This window comes from Bidens hawaiensis, unplaced genomic scaffold (genome assembly GCF_021521415.1).
Source record: "Bidens hawaiensis isolate Kalapana, Puna unplaced genomic scaffold, B.hawaiensis_p1.1 tig00047432_1, whole genome shotgun sequence".
NCBI classification, from domain to species: domain Eukaryota; kingdom Viridiplantae; phylum Streptophyta; class Magnoliopsida; order Asterales; family Asteraceae; genus Bidens; species Bidens hawaiensis.
The window spans coordinates 49278-63758 of NW_027498469.1; the positions used below are offsets into that span (position 1 = coordinate 49278).

The 14481-nt window shown below is 41.4% G+C and overlaps 1 pseudogene across 1 annotated transcript; it reads right to left on the reverse strand.

The window, feature by feature from the left end:
* Positions 1–279: 279 nt before the first annotated feature.
* LOC143596965 (UDP-glycosyltransferase 74G1-like) lies at positions 280–1987 on the reverse strand (annotated as a pseudogene). Its single transcript, XR_013146814.1, has 2 exons — positions 1331–1987; positions 280–1006 (listed from the first exon to the last, which is right to left on the reverse strand). The product of XR_013146814.1 is annotated as a UDP-glycosyltransferase 74G1-like (transcript).
* Positions 1988–14481: the final 12494 nt, after the last annotated feature.

Here is a 14481-nt window from a genome sequence, read left to right on the forward strand (position 1 = left end):
CGTGATATTGCAGTTTATTTATCTTACCGAATGACCGACCCGGCCCATTTGAGCCCGAAAACTTTGATGCCGGAAAAAAAGTTGGACACTAAAAATGCCTAACCCATAGAAATTCTAGCTCTGCCACTGGAAAATTGTCCACATACGATATGAGAAAAGCATTTTATGGCAGGAAAAATGAAGATATTGTTAAGCAAACAATAAAAATTATTATGAAAATCTGATTGTTTTATATAATGCCACTAAACATCCAGTATTAAATGTAAACGAACTAACAAATTAACAATTATGCCTTAGTTCATATACAAATTCATCAATATCCTTGTCAGAGCTCCCACCTTCATCAACGGCTAGTTTAGCTAATTCCTTCCACTTTGACATGTTCTTACGGGCTACTGCTCCTTTTTCGTCCTCCATAATCTTCTTAATACATGACATTAGAGTTTCTCTTCTCACTATTGCGTTCGCATCAGCCTTAACTCTAACCCCCACACCCCAAAATTCATCAAGGTACTTGGCATTCGTACTTTGATCTGACACTCGAGGCATTCCAACCACCGGGACTCCTAGACTTATTATTTCAAGAGTTGAGCTAAAGCCACAATACGTAACAAAGCACCCTACTGATTCGTGTGCTAGCACGTCCAATTGATTACACCAAACCCTTCCCGGGGATCCGTTTCAGTTTCATATCCAGAAAATCTTTTGCGAGTTTTCCCTCTTCTTCACCCCTAACCACCCACAAGAAATTCACCTCGCAATCACTCAAACCACATGCAATTTCTTCCATTTGTTCGGGTCCTAATTTTATCATACTCCCAAATGATACATAAACAACTGATCCCTTTGGTTTATCATTTAGCCATGCCATGCATTCCTTATGGTTTGCTTTGAAAAGATTGAATCCGTAGTATTTATCATCCTTAAGTCGTTTGTCAAGGTACATAGACGGAAGTGTTGGTCCGATTACCTTCAAATTCCACATCTTTCTCATCCACGTTATCACCTAATAGATTACAATTCAGTTCATGAAGCAAAAAGATTAGTAGATCAACATTTAAACTTACAATATCATTATGTGTCGTGTCATAGTACTTTATTGTGTCATTTCATATGGTGTCGTGTTGTGAAATACCTAATAAGTGATGGTTAGTTTTCATCTTTAGATTTCAAATCTAATAAATTGTAAATTAGGTCACACTCAAATGTCTTTTGGTGAAAACTCAAAACTATATATATACAAAATTGTATCATAATCTAATGTGGTTGTAATAAACTGCTCACAATTAAGTGAAATAAAAGTATTTAAAACTTGTATTCAAAACACCACCTGTTCCTCAAGTTGGTAAAAACTATTTGTGAAGACCCATCTTGCTTGATCAATATTTTCGAACTGGCCAAATACAGTCTTAGACCAAGCACCGTTTGGTTCATAATTCTGTAGAAAAGATGGTGTCTCCCAACACTCAAACTGTGGCATCCCAGGAAACGAAACAGTCGAACCCGGTGGCAATGAAATCAAACCCTTGTGAACATGATAATATATGCTGTTTACAGCACAAGATTGTGTGAAAAACGATCCACAATCTATTCCAAACTCCTTGGCCACATCCACAGCCCAAATAAGCAAGGAATCATAAACAATTGCATTAATATTATTTCCCTCACTTTGAAGGGTCTTGATCAAGTCACCTAGTGATTTTGATCCGGTTTCTTTGAATGATTTGAGGTAGGATTCTGCGCTATCGGCACTTGTGTAACCGCCCTTATCAAAACCATCGGAAATGGCTTTGATTTCAATGGATGTGGTGGTGGTGTTGTGGTTGAGGGTAGAGTTTAAGGTATAGATGGTAGTAACAAGTGTTGTTTTGACACCTTTAGAGAGTAAGCGTTTGCCAAATTGGATGAGAGGGTTTATGTGGCCTTGTGAAGGGTAGGGGATGAGTAGAACATGCGGTGATTTCTTGATATCATATGTATCCGCCATTGTTGAGTGAAGGGTAGGGGATGACCTTCTACTCTTGGAGGTGCATCCAGGGGTGGTATACTCTGATAACCCGGATCAAGGGTTTGAAGATTTGCGCAACCGAGCGCAGTCTTCGTTCATGGAAGCGGGAGTTCTTCTATATCTCCGCTCGCGCCATCCCCCTTGCCATGAAGTTCAAGAATGGGCAAGCACTCCCCAGCCTTCACGCCTCTAACTACCAGGAGGCGGAATGGTTCTCAAAGATATCCCGAGTCCAATCTCCGGTTTACCGCTTTGCGGAGTCCGGGATGGTGATGCTCGGGATGAGCCGGGTGTGGAAGGATGCGGAGGCACAAAAGATCCCGATCGTCCTTGAATACGGTTTGAACTCTGTCCCTTACGGCATGCTCTGTCTTCTTTGTTTATATAGGTTTGTCTTCTAACTGTTTTTCTTTTATTTCAGAGGGGAACGACTTGCAGTCGCTCCTGCATCCGCGGGAGGCTGATAGTCCCGCTCGGATGGGTACTCGTGCTCTAGACGAGAACAAGTTGCCCATCCTTGAACAGACGGCGGATCGGTTCGTGGAGGTCTACCCGCCAGGCCACGAGATCCTGAGCGCCAGGCGGCCAGGTAAGGCGTTATTCAACCCTCGACCCCTCAATGCTGAAACCTCTGCTGGAATTCCTCTAATCTTGTGTTCTGATGAGGAATCCGCAGATGGTCCTCCGTTGGTGCGGAAGAAGAAGGCTGCCGGCGGGAAGGGAAAGGCGAAGGTGGCGTCCACTGCCGATCCGGTGCCTTGGTCTGATTCAGAGACCGAGAGCGAGGAGGTGGCGGGGAACCCGGGTGGTGATAGGACCACTGCTCCGGAGGCTGCGACTGTCACCTCCGAAGAGCCCAGGATGACGACGGTGAGCGGCGTAAAGAGGCCGGCTCCATCGGGTTCGTCCCCGCCTGTCCGCACTTTTAGGCTCAAGAAAACCCGTAAGTACAAACTTCCTTTATTTTTAACTTCGTAGCTTTCCATCATTAATACTTATCTTCTATGTGCAGGCGTGGATGCTACCGCATTCCAGGGTGGAGCGGGGAGGAATACCTCCGGACCCATGACGGTAGGTTTGGTCAGCCTACCTGAGGCGACGACCCAGGCGGCTGCGCCTGCTTCAGTTGGTTCAGTTGCTCATCCCGTTGAGCCAACTGTTCCAACTGTGATGACATCACCGCCGGCTGTCAGTGCCATATTTACTGAATCTTTCACTGAGCCGGCGGTTACTTTTTCTGCGCATTCCGCAGCGGCGACCACGGTTGTGAGTTCACCTCCGTTGGTTTCTACCGCGGCGGCCTCCATGCCTCCGACGTCGGCAGCTACAGCCGATCCTTCAGGTATGCTTGGGGCTTCTCGCCAACCTCTGCCTCCTTCCCATCTGCCTGACCTCTTGGATGGATTTCCCTTGGGTTCAGGTGATGGGTTTGGCGGCTATCGGCCTGTTGTCGACCCTACAGGTGCGTAGGGTTCTTTTGGCCTTTTTTTTATATCATCTTTTCCTAGCTGCTTTTTGTTTTTTGCAGTGTCGGATTCCAATGAAGTGTATGTTCCACGATGGAACATCCGCCGAGGAACAACCCTTCGCACGCCTGTGGAGTGCGTGGAGTGGGCTCGTCACGCAGCTCCCAGCGGTGCGTTGGGGGAAGCTATGGCTAGCTACCAGGAGGGTAGGCTAACCAACGAGCTTCGGATTCTCCTGGCCCGGATGCAGCCGCGCGTCGAGCTGCTTTGTCGTGAAAACGACAAGTTAAAAGCAGCTCGTATTCAAGAAGTAGCTCAGGCGCGGGCTGTCCGGGAGGAGAACGTAAGGCTTACCGCAGTGGCTGCGGAAAAGGAGAAGGCCTTCAAGGCCCTCGAGGTTGAAGTTCAGGCCCGGCTCGAGGCCCGTTCCAAGGCTGCCCAAGCTGTTAACGAACAGCTTCGGCTGGCTAAGGAAACTGCAAGGAACGCAACTGAGAGGGCCACCAAGGCTGAAGCTGTTGCTGAGCCTTTACGCCTCGAGAATGAGGAACTTAAAGCCAAACTAGAGGCGCTCCAACAGGCTCATGATGCCTTGGCGATGGAAGACGCCAAGAAGCTCCAAGAGATCTTGGACCAGAGGGGGGTGCTTGACCATACTTAGCGGAAGCTAAAGGGCGTTGAAGAGGCTGCGGCTAAAGAAGTGTTGCTTGCCAACCTTAACAAAAGTGAAGCCGAACGCGCCCGTAATCAAGCTCAAGCTGCCCTCCAGGAAGCTCTGGTTACCAAGGAATGGCTTCTTCGAGAAGCGTTGTCTCAGGTAAGCTTAGCTTCATAATGTCTTCACGCTTTTCTTTGTAAATAGAAAATGTTTTGATACTTGTATATTTTTTTTGTAGGTTGTGCATCGAGTCTTCACGGACACATCATACGACGATGCCATGAGCGCAGCCCTCAACGCTTCTCATGAGGATGGGGAAAAGGCCGGCTTCCTGCTTGGTCTAGGGTTCGTTGAGAAAGGCATCCCGCCTTCCAACTTCCCTTTGTATGATGTGGATACTGAAGCTGTTTATGACCAAGCAGTGAATCAGTATGCCGCCTTCCCGCATCCGGTGGTGGAGAAGGTGAACGAAGTTGCTGCTGCTGATGATGGGCTAGCTATCCTTAAAGCTTTCCTTGGACCGCCACGCTCTACTGATGGTGCTGGTCCAAGTGGAAGTGGCCCTGAAGCTTGATCCTGAAGATCCCTTCCCACTGTTAGGATAGGTTTAGCTTGTATAGATTTATATTCTTGTAGGCGGGTAGTTACCCGGCCATTCTTGTAATGAATATTATGAAATATAAATCTCTGTGCGGGTAAGACCGCTACTTTCACTGGATGACTTGCTTTATAAACGTTATATGACTTGCTCATGCATACTTTAGTTTAAATTAGCAATTTTCCAAGTGTTTAGAATAAGTTAACCTTTGAACGTGGTAGATAATAGGTTGAAGTTTTGCTTCCTCCTTCGTGATTGTGCGGGTAGGACCGTCACTTGCACTTGGTAGGATGGCTAAACTTTACCTATATCTGACCTGCGTTGAGGTTTTCCTCATCTTTCTAGAAATTTTCTAAGTGTTTAGAATAAGTTAACATTTGAACGTGGTAGATAATAGGTTGAAGTTTTGCTTCCTCTTTCGTGATTGTGCGGGTAGGACCGTCACTTGCACTTAGTAGGATGGCTAAACTTTACCTACATCTAACCTGCGTGGAGGTTTTCCTCATCCTTCTGTTAGAAATTTTCTAAAGTATTTTGAATAAGTTAACCGTTCGACGCGCGGTTGTCAATAGGTTCGGTTTCCTCTCATGATTTGTGCGGTTAGGACCGGCACTTTCATTTAGTTGGATGACCAAAGTTTACCTATGACTGACCTGCGTGAAGGTTTGCCGTTTTTTGGGTTTATGCGGGTTTTGCCGCCTTCCCCACGCAACGACTTTCCACGTAATTATGCGGTGAAAACCGGCATATCAGTGTTGAATAAATTAACCGTTCGACGCGCGGTTGTTAATAGGTTAGTGTTCAGTTTCCTCTATCATGATTCGTGCGGTTAGGACCGGCACTTTCATTTAGTGGGATGACTGAACTTTACCTTTAACTGACATGCGTGAAGGTTTGCCGTTTTTTGGGTTTATGCGGGTTTTGCCGCCTTCCCCACGCAACGACTTTCCACGTAATTATGCGGTGAAAACCGGCATATCAGTGTTGAAAGTTCATAAGTATAAATGTAAAATCATCAGCGTCGATGTTCTAAGGAGAATCATTTCCATTAGAAGTGGCTCTGGGCCTTTTCTTTACAAATTTGGAATTGATCTACATGCAAACTGTGTAATTGAGCTCCCTTCCATGTTGTTGGGATGGGAGTGCCATCGAGCCGATATGCACCTGGTTCGGGATCTCGTTGTTTACGCAGTATGTAGTCTCCGGCATTGAAGCTGTAATTTTATTCGTGTTTTCCCCAGCTGGGGTTCTACACGCATCAGCCTGCTCAGCGTTCATTGCGCCACGAGGTGCGCGAGCGTCCCATCTCTGACAAATGCTTCGACCATGTCCTTTACGTCTGTGCATTCTTCAGTGTTGTGGCCTTTTGTCCTGTGAAAGTCACAGTATTTGCTCCGATCAGCATTGTCACGATGTCAGATTATTGGAGCCTTTGGCCATGGGAGCTCCTCAGTGGCGAATATCTCGGTGACGCTCTTGGTGAGTGGCGTCCATCTGGAGTTCTGGTTCGACTGTACGTTATCCCTTCCGCCTAACCGATGTTGCAAGCCGGATGAGGTGTCAAAGTTTACCCTTGACTGCCAAATGCCTAGCTTCCGCTTTTTGTTTAGTCGGGCGGTAAGGACGTTGTTTTCCCTTGTTTTCTGGGTGTAGAGGTTTGTGCTCTGGGGGAGATCTCTACCCAATTGCTTCTCCGTTTCCGCAAAGCGTTTTGCTGCTGTCATGATGGCATCCCATGTGGATGGCATGCCATCTTTACCCGTTAAGGTGCGGATGAGCTCTGGGTCGTTCGCGCCCTGGATAAAAGCAGCGCGAACAAGATCTTCGCTAATATTACCCAGACTTAGCTTCTTTGAGTTGAAGCGAGTGATGAAGTCTGGCAAAGATTCATCTTCCTCTCGAATGCATTTGAGGATTGTCCATTGCTCTTCGGTATACTTTCTTTGTTGGCTGAAGTGTTGGCTAAACTTCTGTTGGAAGTCTGCCCAGTCGTAGATGTGGTTGACCGGTAGACGATCGAACCACGCTCTAGCTGGCCCAACAAGCGTCATTTGGAACATGTAACACCACGTAGGTTCCGTCCAACTACTGACGGTTGCCCCCGCTATGAACCTGTTCAAATGATCGTCTGGATCAGATATACCATCATAAGTGCCGATGTTGGGCATCTGCTTGGCACTTTTCGGGGCGATTGCTTCCGCAATGTCCCTTGCAAACTTGGATGTTCCCGCATTTGCCGCAGTTGGTCTGAAGGTTTTGGAGAAGTCACGTGGGTTTCCCCCCGCGTTCCTTTGTTTGAAGGTTTCTCCGAAATTCCTTCTCGTTTGGAAGTCCGTTTCTTTACGCTTCCCTTTCGCCCTATGGCGAGGGTTTGCGTCGGTGTCGGATTCCTCCCGATCATCGTCCGAGGACTCGCACTCACTGCTCATGTTGAGCTGTTGAGTGCTTCCAAATTCGTCAGCCTGTTGGACGGAACGCAAGCGTTCGTCCAACTCAGCTTTGAATTCCTTCTGACGTGCCTCCGCCCATGCTTTAACTTGTTCAAGTGTTTGGCGGGGGAGTCTCGTCTGTTGTCTTTCCTCCTGGGTATTATTGAATCCCAGGGGATGGTTGTTTACTGCACTTGCCCCAGCTTGGGTAACTGGGGTAGTGTTCGTAAAATTTACTGCACTTGCCCCGGCTTGGGTAACCGGGGTAGTGTTCGTAAAAACTGTGTAGTCGCCGGTATTCCCCCCAGTAGCTGGGGTTGTGGTTACCGGAGTTTCTTTAACCATCTTTCCAGAAGTTTGAAAAAACTGAAGAAATGAAGTTCTAGCTTTTATGCACGGATGGCGCCAATGAAGAAACACTAATCGGCCCCGGGCAGATTACGGATAATCTGGGGGTTAAATAGATGTTTCCCACGAGGGGTTAGATCCGGCAAAGATGGTTCTTCTGATAACCTGCAAAACAGACACCGTGAGCTCGTCACTGAGAAGGGGGGGGGTTCCTCCTTGTGACCACCCTCCGGCGTGAGAATCAGACTAGATTGCTCTTGAATATAAGTGTATATTAAGAGATTGCTAGAGCAGATATCAGGTATAAGATGTAAGATACAAGATAAGATTAGATGATCATACCATTTGGGGTATTTATAGCCGAAGGTAGGTTTCCAAGAGGGTATAGCCGGCTGAATAGTATTCCTGTTCTACCAACTGTGGCCTACGCACGTACCATGCTGGCAGTTGGTGGGTAGGCAGCGGCTGACAATGACCAGGCCTGCTGTGTACTATTCCTTTTCCACCAACTGCCGGCTATGCACGTGGTATGACAGGAGTTGGTGAGTAGGCAGCGGCTAATAGTGACATACAGTACAAGAGCATGCTGCTCGCCATACTGTTGTCAATGAGCTGTCGTATCTCTGGTCAGATCTTTTGCCCTTACCTCGTCAGGTACAGTACAAAAGATCCTCCAGTATCGTACGGACTGGCTTATTTGGGCGGGAGTATTCCCCCTCCCGCCTTTGTGCGGGATTATTCCCGGCTTTGCTCATTCCTTCAGGTGACTACTGAATTATTGAGAGCTAAGTGCCTTGTGCGTGTAGCCTTGCTGCGCGGGTGGCCTTCCCTAATGGCTTGTATCCGCAGCTGCGGGAACAGGCGGAGTACTTCACCATTGGGAGGCATTTCCTGCGGGAACAGCTTGCGTACTGCGCGTAAGGACGTCACGTCTCTGAGCATGGTGGGTCCTGCGGATCCAGTTGGTTTCTGCGCAGACGTCTCTCTTCAAGGTGAGTCCTGCGGGTCCAACTGGGCTCTGCTGGGACCTACCTGCTGGGACCTACCTGAATAAGTGAGTCCTGCGGGTACTCCGCCTGTTCCCGCAGCTGCGGATACAAGCCATCAGGGAAGGCCACTCGCGCAGCAAGGCTACACGCACAAGGCACTTAGCTCTCAATAATTCAGTAGTCACCTGAAGGAATGAGCAAAGCCGGGAACAATCCCGCACAAAGGCGGGAGGGGGAATACTCACGCCCAAATAAGCCAGTCCGTACGATACTGGAGGATCTTTTGTACTGTACCTGACGAGGTATGGGCAAAAGATCTGACCAGAGATACGACAGCTCATTGACAACAGTATGGCGAGCAGCATGCTCTTGTACTGTATGTCACTATTAGCCGCTGCCTACTCACCAACTCCTGTCATACCACGTGCATAGCCGGCAGTTGGTGGAAAAGGAATAGTACACAGCAGGCCTGGTCATTGTCAGTCGCTGCCTACCCACCAACTGCCAGCATGGTACGTGCGTAGGCCACAGTTGGTAGAACAGGAATACTATTCAGCCGGCTATACCCTCTTGGAAACCTACCTTCGGCTATAAATACCCCAAATGGTATGATCATCTAATCTTATCTTGTATCTTACATCTTATACCTGATATCTGCTCTAGCAATCTCTTAATATACACTTATATTCAAGAGCAATCTAGTCTGATTCTCACGCCGGAGGGTGGTCACAAGGAGGAACCCCCCCCCTTCTCAGTGACGAGCTCACGGTGTCTGTTTTGCAGGTTATCAGAAGAACCATCTTTGCCGGATCTAACCCCTCGTGGGAAACATCTATTTAACCCCCAGATTATCCGTAATCTGCTCGGGGCCGATTAGTGTTTCTTCACATATGTATCCGCCATTGTTGAGTGAAAAATGAATAAGTTGCTTTCACAATAGCATGTAGGAAGTTCTTGTGCTTTATGAATGCAAAATGAACATGTATGTATTCTTGTTGACACATGGTTGATCATTTATTACCCAGAAAAATGTCATGTCATGCATGTGACATATCCTTTATCATTGAACGCAACTTCCTTATTTTTCACCAATCAATCCATCCATAATATATTCGCATTTAATATTTTTCACAACATTTGTGTAATATATATTTTATTTAATTATTTTACCTAATTTGCGAAGTCCTTAGCTTAACAAGAAAAATAATCACAAACGTTTGGAGGACCCAAACGTTAGTCACAAACGACTGAACGAGGACAGAAGGACCCAAGAAATATGAGTGTGTCTTGTTCATTCCGCTCTCTTCCTAATATTAATAAAATAAAGAAAGGCAATCAATGAGAGAAAAGAAAAAAATTATTTGATTTTGTGCTCACAAGTGTGAAAGAAATTAAAGAATTTTGACAAAAAGTTTGGAGGAAATTTATTTTGTAACCCCTTTTAAACTTACACTTTTTTTTTAATTCTCAATAAATCAAAAAATTATAATACACAATGATATAACTCACAAGCTCTTATATATATATATATATATATATATATATATATATATAGGAAGAGGATTAAGAGAAAACTCACCTTTAAAAGGAAAACTCCTTAAAAACTCCTAAAGAATGGTTTTTAATTAAAAATAAAAAATATTTTCAAAATTCTGTTTTAGCCATTATTCTTATATTTTCTTATATTTCACTCGAAAAATATTAAAAAAATAAAAAAAAACCTCTGTAATGCATATACGTATTACTGTGCGATACCGTTGTATTACACATGTGTATTACTATGTATTTTTGAGTTTAATAGTGTTTTATTGCATATATTCAATATTTATGTATTGTATATGTGTAGTAGTGTTGTATTATATGGAAAAAAAATAATAATAAAATAAAAGTCGATGTGGTGAACATGTGAGTTAATGTTGTATTACACATACGTACTAATGTGTATTCAATGTGTGTATTAGTCTTATATTGCATATATACAATAGTGTGTATCAAATATGTGCAATAGTGTTGTATTCTATGCAATACAAACACTTTTGCATATATGCATTGCACACTATTACACATGCGTACTATATCGACGATGTTACCGACAAGTTTTTTTTTTAGCCAATAACAACATATAAGAATAATGGGAAAAAAATAAACTTCAAAAATTTTTTTTTTAAAAAGTTAAAAAAAAATTTTTAGGAGTTTTTAAGTTTTCTCTTTAAAAGAAGTTTTCACTAGATCCCACCCCTAAATATATATAGGATCAGGATCATGTAAGAACTTTTTGTGAATTGAAAACTATTAGAACCATTTTGGATCACAAAAAAACCCAAAAATAAAAAAAATCATAAAACAAAAAAAACACAAAAATAAAAAAAGTAAAAAAACAAATTTTTTATTTATCATCCCGGTTTCTTAAAAAAAACGTAAAAAAATTCTCGATTTAGATAAATAATACATATATGTATAATATGTACATATATGTACACACATGTTTTTTTTCCTGTAGGCATATGTATAATTTAAGGTAAATGATAATGTACATATGTGTACATTACGTAACTAGAGATTAAATAAAAGTATACATATGTATATAGGTATAATACGAATTAAAAAGAAAAAAAATCGGTTTTTTTATTATACATATATGTATAATATGTACACACATGTTTTTTCCTATACACATATGTATAATTTAAAGTAAATGATAATGTATATATGTGTACATTACGTAACTAGAGATTAAATGAAAGTATACATATGTGTATAGGTATAATACGAATTAAAAAGAAAAAAAATTCGATTTTTTTATTTTTTATTTTTTTTGTAAAGCCGGAATGAAATATAAGAATTTTAATTTTTTTTTACTTTATTAAAATTTTCGTTTTTTTTTGTTTTATAATTTTTTAAAGATTTTTTAGTGGTACAAAATGGTTCTCAAAGTTTTCAATTTGCTAATAGTTCTCTAACAATCCTTACCCTATATATATATATATATATATATATATATATATATATATTTATATATGGGAGGTTTCAAATGAGAACCCCTTTGAGTTTTAAGAACTCGAATGTAACAATTTTTTTTTTTCGAATATTTTTTACACATACGTAATATATGTAGGTTACATATACGAAAAAAAAATTACATAATTTTTTACGCACCGAGTCGATTTATTATATATGTGTAACAGACGTTTAAAGTTGTGTAATCACTGTAATAGTTATTCTTTCTCCTGTTTAACTTTTTTGACAGATTTAATCTCAACCACATATTCCAATCCATTTAATTAAATGTGTGGCCTTTCTTAAGACTCAATTTGGTTCTCAAAAAACCTCTCCCCTATATATATATATATATATATATATATATATATATATATATATATATATACTAATTTGGATTAAAAAACCTTACTAGACTAGAATACAAAAACCTATCATATTCAAACTCTAATTAGTAAAAACAAAACTAAATAATTAATAAATAAATTACTTGTGTCCAAGTTATTGATTAGACTTGTTTATCAAGTAATTTGTTTCATGTAAATCAAATTATAGACTCAACTTTATAAATAAGACACCAGCCTAGGTTCGATGAATGAACCTAACCCTCCTTATTAACTCAAGGACATGAATTAATTCCCTCAGTTTTCATCTCTTGTGGAAGTATAACTTGATTATTTACTAGGATAAAGCCCGTGTGATACATAGGTGATAAAACAAAATAGAAGGTTGTAAAACTATACCAATTAAGAAAAAGAGAAGGCTAACATCAATTTATCCTAATTGAATTGGTAAGCTACAAACATTTTAAAAGTAAGGTAGTGAGTTCGATTCTCACTAACAACATATAATTTTTATTAATGAATGGGAACTTATAAAATGCAAACGTGTACACTTGGCATCATATGTGGAGTGTATAATTGAATGACACGTGGAAAGTTGTATTGCTTTAATATATAGGTAGATTTATTACAGAAAACCTTATTGTGTTTTACAAATAATAAACTTTTCAAAAGGTTTTGTATAAAAATAAATAACATGACAAATGTGTTGTATACTTTATAGAACAAACGACGATTTCATTTTTTTAATAAAAAAGCTAATTTCATATTCTATCATTAAAAGATACAAACTATATAAAATAATTTACTGAGTGGCGACAAATATTTGATGTGGTAAAGAGACGGGGTCACTATCATACTAACCATCATGTAAACAAATGCAAGTTATTAAGTTAGAGCATTCCCGCCCGGTCTATCCTTATCTTAACTCTTTATAATAAAATTAAAAAACACTATATTTTCTCTCTCATGTTCAATTGAATAATGTTTTTTATATTTTTATAATCACAGTTTCTCTATCCTATACTCACAGCCAATTTCAAGCATATAAAGATCAGTCACTAAATATATGAAGACCAGGTTTTATTATGTCGTTACATAAGACTTAAGACGCACAAAGTAGATGGAACCTATACCCTTAGCCACTAAATTAGATATGGTTGCGAGATGATAACCCAAAACTCCCCATCTATAAATATTAATCTTCTGAAGTAAACTAGATAATCAGATACTTTGCCTCGGTCCGCTTGGAGAAAGGGGGGGGGGTGAAATAATCGGTACGCTTTTGGATCCCTAACCCAGAATTTGGTCATCCCTTGCATCGTTCATACCTATAGCTCATTACCATTTGATTGAGAGACGAAATTAATTAGATTTTGCGTCGCTAAAAGTTGCGCCAGTTTTGCATCCCCGCGAACATATCCACGCCAAGCCCGCAGGTGTCCCCTCGTCCTTTGAATCACCAAGCAATCTTTTATCAAACTCTAAAGGACGCAACCTTGAAAACTTTTATGCTAAACATAAATTATTACACCACGTATGTTTCCAAAATATTGACTCGTTTCCCCTCCCATGTTATATGTGAATCACGTGATATGGAACATGGGAACAACATCTGAGATATGACTTTCATAAAGATAATTTGCATGCTAATTGCTAAGTCAGGCACTAATAAAATAACACACCCGCCTCCATACGCACAAAGAATCTATAAATCAAATAACTTCATCTCATGATTCCCAAACTTCCACTTTTGCAACAACACGTTATTAGAACCTTCCAAGAAACCCACCCCTATCCTACGTTTATCTTTCGACGCCAGGACCAAATTCCAACACACCCAACGCACTTTTCTTTGATCCTTACTTCCTAAAAGAAAAAAAAAAAGTTTGAGCAAAGCTGCTCTCCCACTTCTTCATAATTCCCACTGAAGCATGGAAGATTGACATATAAGAAACGAAAATTGGATTTAAATACCCAACTATATAGTATTTTTTTTAAACAAATTAATTTATCATTAAAATCAAAACGATTACAATAAAATGGCAGACAAATAACATTTTTAACTAAAGGGTTGGTGGTTGATTGTCACATCTTTTAGCATTTTGTTCCTAAGGAGTCATGACTAACGGAAGCTTAACTTCGTTAGTCTCTAGTCAGCGGAAAAACATTTTTGTCGAAAAACTCAACCTTTTTCGTTAAAAACTCAACCTAAGCAGCACCATTGCCACTTGAACGCCACCACCAGCATCACCGCTAAACATCCACCACCATTGCTAACATATATCACCATCACCATTACCCCACCACCACCACGACCACCAGAAACCTTATGTGAGTTAGGGATTCATCTAGTTCACAACCAATCAAACCAACCTTGTTCGTCCCCGTCGTCAGAGCCCTAGTTCACCATCTAAGTGGTTAGATTCTCGCTAGATTTTCCTCAAGCCATTGTCCATCACCATCACAGAGATTGTGTGCTCTTCTTCTACCACCGCTGACGCCGATGGCAGTTCTAGGCCCTGACAGCCTCAATAATTGGTGCTTTGACTAGAAAAAAGGTTCATGGTCCAATCTTAGGTTAAAAAGAGGCTTGGGAAGAAAAAGTTGAGTTTTCTCACCAAAAAGGAGTTTTCCGGTCAAAAAC